The sequence below is a fragment of the Acyrthosiphon pisum genome, chromosome A2 (assembly GCF_005508785.2).
Source record: "Acyrthosiphon pisum isolate AL4f chromosome A2, pea_aphid_22Mar2018_4r6ur, whole genome shotgun sequence".
NCBI classification, from domain to species: domain Eukaryota; kingdom Metazoa; phylum Arthropoda; class Insecta; order Hemiptera; family Aphididae; genus Acyrthosiphon; species Acyrthosiphon pisum.
Genome location: NC_042495.1, coordinates 6,046,085 through 6,052,434, shown reverse-complemented (window position 1 = coordinate 6,052,434; position 6,350 = coordinate 6,046,085).

The window sequence follows — 6,350 nt, the reverse complement described above, 5'->3', positions numbered from 1 at the left end:
TAGAATTTCATCCTTTATATTTAAGTATGCATGGCATTTTTGATTTATATAATAATAAAGACAATATGAGTTCAAATTTCTTTATTTCTGCTTTAAATAAAATATAGTTTATTAGTTTCCAAGTGAAATACCGACACTTCTTAGATGTAACTATTCTGACCTGACTAATGTTGTTACATAATATTTTTCTAGTCTGATTAAATACAATTAGGTAGTGCCTTCACTGATTGGCTTCTTCCCTCACGATTTCATGTACAAAATATTATATCACATATTCTTATTGTGCCTAATGGGTACAGATTGTATATATCTTGTTAAAATTATAAAAAAAAAAAAAGTCTGATTAAAGTCATATCTCAAAAGTAACAGTTTCACACAGGGAAAATTATTTTAATTTTATTAATATAATACTATTGTACCTATTATATGAATAACTATAGTAGTTTTATCAATATTATAATATGTTGTATTAATAAATGTTATCTCAAAAGTAGTACCTAATGTTTTTTTTAAGGTTACTAAAGGGTACTAAAGTAAATACCTAAAATGTATCAAGTAGTTAAAACATGTAATAATAACAAATATTTACTTATCTATTATTTTGTATTTAAGAGTTATTGATCTTAAATGTTATAAGACAAGTTGTACATTTGAATGTTATAAATAATATTATTATAACAAATTTTATTTAATTTTATGTGGCGTAGGTAAATCAAAAAATATTTTTTTTTCCAAGTAGAAATAATGAAACAAGTCAAACTGAAACCAGATTTACAATAAAACAGGTGAAATGGTACTTAAATAAATATAAAATTGAAAAATGATAAGCTACTTAAAAATCCTATTTATAATGACTAAATGATATAATGAAACATTAAAAGTCTATTTCCCAACATTTTTATTTGTATCACTATTCTTTCAGGGGTGCAATTTATTTTAAACATGTAAGAATCGGTCAATATGCATGAATAATAGTGTTTATAGTTGCCAGTTGGTTTATAAATATTAAATATATATTATTTTGTTTATTATTGAGTTTCATAATACTAATGTTATACATTATGAGAACTATTTGACTATAAAAATTTTAATTTGATTTAGTTTATAAGTATCTGAGACTGAAAATATTGTACAACTACAAATTACTATCATGACTCATTAAGTATGCCTTACCATTGATTTGATTTCAATTGACTTTAGTAAAAGTATGTACATTAAATTATCAGTATTTACCTACCATTTACCAATTAAATAGCAAATCAATGATTAAATAAAATAATATTTTCTGCACTTGGAATTAAAAGAAATATTCTTAAGGTACTATTAATTATAATCGAAAACAATGTGAAATCCTTGACCCCTAATGCTGCCACGTTGGCAGAAGTAGTAATACTATCGTGATTCCCACACAAAGAAAAAAGGCCCTAATGTTTCAAGTTATTACTTTGTAGCCTATGTTAAACTGCATATCTATCATATTACTGAAAACTGCTCATCAGTCATCAGTACTGCAGTCTTGAAAGATAAAAAATGCTTTGGTTACAACATAGTAAACCTATTGATGAATCAAAAACTGAAGTCTGACCAAAGTCCTACGGTTTTATCGTATTTTACATTTTGTAAAAAACATTTGATTACTGATTCTTTTGTTATTTTCAAACACATATTTTTTAGCCTTTGTTCATATTTATTTATTTTTTTATCAAAATGTACCAGTTTGGATATTTAACAATTTAATAATAATAATAATAATAATTGCTTTTGAATTTAATTCAAGTAGGTGGTTCAGTTGATCAAAAAATATACTTGTGTAATTTATTATATTTATGAAAATATTTGAAAATATTAGACAATAGGTAGGCAAAAAAATAATTTCATATTCAGTCAGGGGCGTCATTTGGGGGGGGGGGGTGGCAGGGTGTGCAATGGCACCACTAATTTAAAAAATGTTAACAATTGGCCTGCCATTAATACTCCAATGCGCCGTCATAATTAACTTATACATGTTTTCATATATAGGTAATATTATAAAATATATATATTTTAAGTTTTTGTATATGTACAGTAATGACATTAGCTGGTTGCTTTAACTGCTTATAAGCTTTTAATTCTTTGAATTGCCAGCTATTTAAAAGTTGCATTAGTCGTTATGAGTTTCAATTAGAATTATAAAAGGGAAGGAAAGAATATTTACATAGGTTTGCATAGGTTTCCTACATTTATATATATATAATATAAATATATATTTTTTTTTAATGGCCTGGTTAAATGTCAAAATTGGCCTTCCTAAAAATTTGCACACCCAGAAAAAAAACTGAAATGACGCCCCTGTATTCAGTTATGAAATAATACTATTAAATAGTGAACTTTAAAAAAAATGGATTGGGGGAATGTTCGCATCAAAAATATATCGGGAGGAAATGTCCTACTAGACCAAAAATGTCCGCGATTCATTAAAACATTTAGGAATTTAGAATCATAATTCATTACAATGATTAAATAATATACTATTATACCTATCATATTAGTTAGGCATGCATACCTACCTTCTTGTGAGACGTTATAGTCGTGATTATTGTTAACTGTATATTATATGATTGTTAAAACAGGTACCTGGTTTTACACGTCATATTATATACTTGAGACTGTTGAACAGCAGGAGCGTAATTAAAGGGGAGGGGGAACAGAATCTTTATAATTTAATGTTTAGTTATTAATTTGCGACTTATGGAGTGGGGTTATGTGCTGACATCGCAAGTCGCAACAAAATAATTTTAAATAGAAAATAAAGAATTCTATAAATAGGTATGAACATTGTAAACAAATTTCTCTCTCTCCCCCAGGACAAATGCATATAACTACCTACGCCACTGTTGGGCAGTGTATCCTTTTTGACGTGTCAATTATTACTAATTAGCACAGGTGTCAGCACTCAGCATCCAAGTGATAGCTAATAAATTGAATACAAAATGTGCTGTGGAAAAATGTAGGTATTTAAAGTTTAAACCCAACCGATATTATATCAATTAACAAAATGACAGTTTTAAGTAATCAAGGTGCGGGTTTGCAATTTGATGTGATCGGCAGTAACTACGGGGATTTAATAGTGGGTCGTTGGTGATGACTCATCACCCGATGAGAGTTACCTATACAATCAGCGTTTGGCGGTTTAAAATATATATAAAATAAAAATGACGATGATGTGCGTGGCAATTAGCAATCAACGCTGGCCATGGCAGATCGTATGTCGAGATCTGCTAATGAAATGCATTTATGTGATTTTGAATTTAAAAAAAATCGTTTGTTATTGACATGGGAAATTAATACCATCCAAGCCATTTCATAATTCTGAGCAGACGATATTCAATGATTTGATAACATTTCATGTTTCGTGGTTATTGGACAATTTTAAATGAAAAAAACTTTTGTATGTTCATCGTTAAACAATATTATTATGTATAATGCGCCAATGCTGTAAAATCCTAAACGCTACCATCAAACAAATGTGATGGCGAAGTTAATGGAAAAAATCATATTATGCAACAGTCTAACTCATTCTACGAACATATAAAAACAAAATATATTATACATTTATGAAATGGTAATTTGTACACGTCGTACTCATTCATGGTTACGATACAGTCTATTTTTTGAGTGTCAAACGTTTGGGCGAATAATATTTTATATTATTATTTTTGGGAGAGCGTTTCGTATCTAATGATTGATGAATAGGAGTGAGAATGTCTGAATGATAGAATATAAAAGATGAAATAATTAAGAAATATTATGGTTGCACAGTAAATATATCATTTAATTAACAAATATCAAGTTTGCTCAAACATTGGAAACGTGAACTAGTTATATCATTATATCAGTATTATTAGTTATTGCGTGTAGACGGGTATTAGTGTTAGTGTTAGTGTATCTACCAATTAATTATAGGTCTTACAACTACGCCCAGTACCCTCCCTGGATAGGGAACTGGCTTGATATATAGATGGCCAAAGGTCTGGCCCCAAGAAGAGAAATATAGGTGGGTACCTACTAAATATGTTTGTATTTTGTGTCTGTCCAACTTTTGCACATGGGCAACACATTTTATTAGTGAAAATCAGCCGGAAAATTTGTTTGTGAAAATTTATATATATTCCCTATTTATGAGAAATGTTATTTTTTTAGATTTCAGCGTCAGTACCATTGCTGATTTTAAGGAAAATGTATTTATTAACGTATATCTGGATGAGTACCTATATAGGTTCCGAGGACTAATATCTACGAAATGACAAGTGCAATATTTGTCGAATTGTCAGTAGACGACTATGTAATATAATATCATATAATTATTAATTAGGCATGTATAAAATATAATATATTGCGTATAGGTATCTAAGTAATTGATAAAACAATGTTAATCCGAGTAAAACATAAATATCATTATTAAATTGGGTTTTATGTAACAAACGGTAATTTTAAAGTTTTAAACTGTCTAAGATTTACCGTTCACATCATTGTTAGGTATGCATTGGCATGAATACCATAATATATATTATATATTATCGTGTACATCATAATTTTATATGTTTATAACTAACAATAAACGTATTTTATCAAAGTGAATATAATTTTTTTTTTTTTTAAAAGAACAGTATTATAATATAATAATATAATAAACTTTCGTAAAACTAAACAAAAATCGCTACCGCTATTATCAATAATACTAAATAATATTCGTTTTGATTGTCGAATAATAACAATAAAAATAACATTACAAACACTTAGTATAATGTGTAAACCAAAATCAACAAAAAAATGGTAGGTACCCCGAAAGCTACCGAATAACAACAGTAGATACCTAATAATAATAATAATAATAATAATAATTTATATACGTAGGTAGGTAGTCTAATTTTTTGATTAAATATTTATGTATTAAACACAGAGCTGTTCAAGTTAACGTTTTTAAAAATAGTGAGGTTTATATTATTATGTTACAATAATATTATCATTCCCGACATTTTTGTAACTCAAAGTTTGAACGATTTTATTTATTATATACGGATATATATTTATATACAAACGGGAAGTGCTTTAGAAAAAAAACAAAATTGATATAAATTGTGTAAATAATATGTATGTACATTCATAAGTCACTTTTAGAAGATGTTATAGTTAAGGCGGACAGAGGTTATAGAACAAAATTAAATCACAGTAATAGCTCGGTAAAATAGTAACAACAGTGGTTTGGTGTTCATAAGTTCACGACGAAAATAATCGTAATCAAGGCTTAAATCTAAAATTTCGAATAAGGCGATTACTTTAAATATATTTTATAAATATATTTAATTACAAAATACCAATGATAATAATAATAATAATAATAATAGTAACCCGCTATAAATATTACGAACTCAATAACATTTATATAATAATAAAATTTAAAAATAGAATAGTCTAAGGTTTTCAAAAAATAGTATATAATATATTGTAATAGTAATAATAATAATATGTACCGATGAGTACCTATATTAATATTAATTAATTGTAACACTATAGAATAAATTAATTTTGAAACAAAGAAATCAAAGTAGATACATTGTTTTCCTCGCAGTGCTCTAACGTAATTTCTGCTAACTTTTCATAAAGTGCAAAAAAATAACAATAGTAATTATTAAAAGTCGAAATCGTGTGGGCTTACAAATTTTCTTAGATAATTTTTTTGTTTCCGGATTCGTTTCTCTTTAAGGGAATGTCATGGTCATACTTGTATAGTAGTTCTGTCTTACGAACGCACAACATAATATTATGCAAGTCTTACGTTCAGAATAATTCATTTGACTCAGTTACTTGCCCTGCTTAGTGTTTATATTTTTTGTTTTATTTTCTATCCAAGTTATGAGCGTTTTTAAATTAATAATAAATTTACAATTTTAAAGGACTCAAAACTCGTATAAAATTAAAATGTCAAAACCTACGCGGGGGCCTAGATTGTGATGTTCCTGCCTTAAAATTTGATATAGGTAGTAGGCCGATTTACAATATCATTAAAACTTTCATCGTTAAAGTGGATAAATCTGAACGTAAAGTTTGCCGTGTTGTGCATTAGGTATTGTAAGACTGAGACAACAGTTTTGTAGGTCGTTTGGTTTTCCGTCTCGTATGATAAACGGTAAATATAAATATAATACGATAAAAAAAATAATAATAATGACGTCGTGTACGACGGACAATCACGAAAGTTCATTAAAGTCAGCCCACAATAACATAGTACGGTCGGAACATTTTTTCTCTAGGTTTATGGAGTCATCTCGTTCCTTAATTCTTTGCCAGATCGAAAAACGTGTGCACGTTCG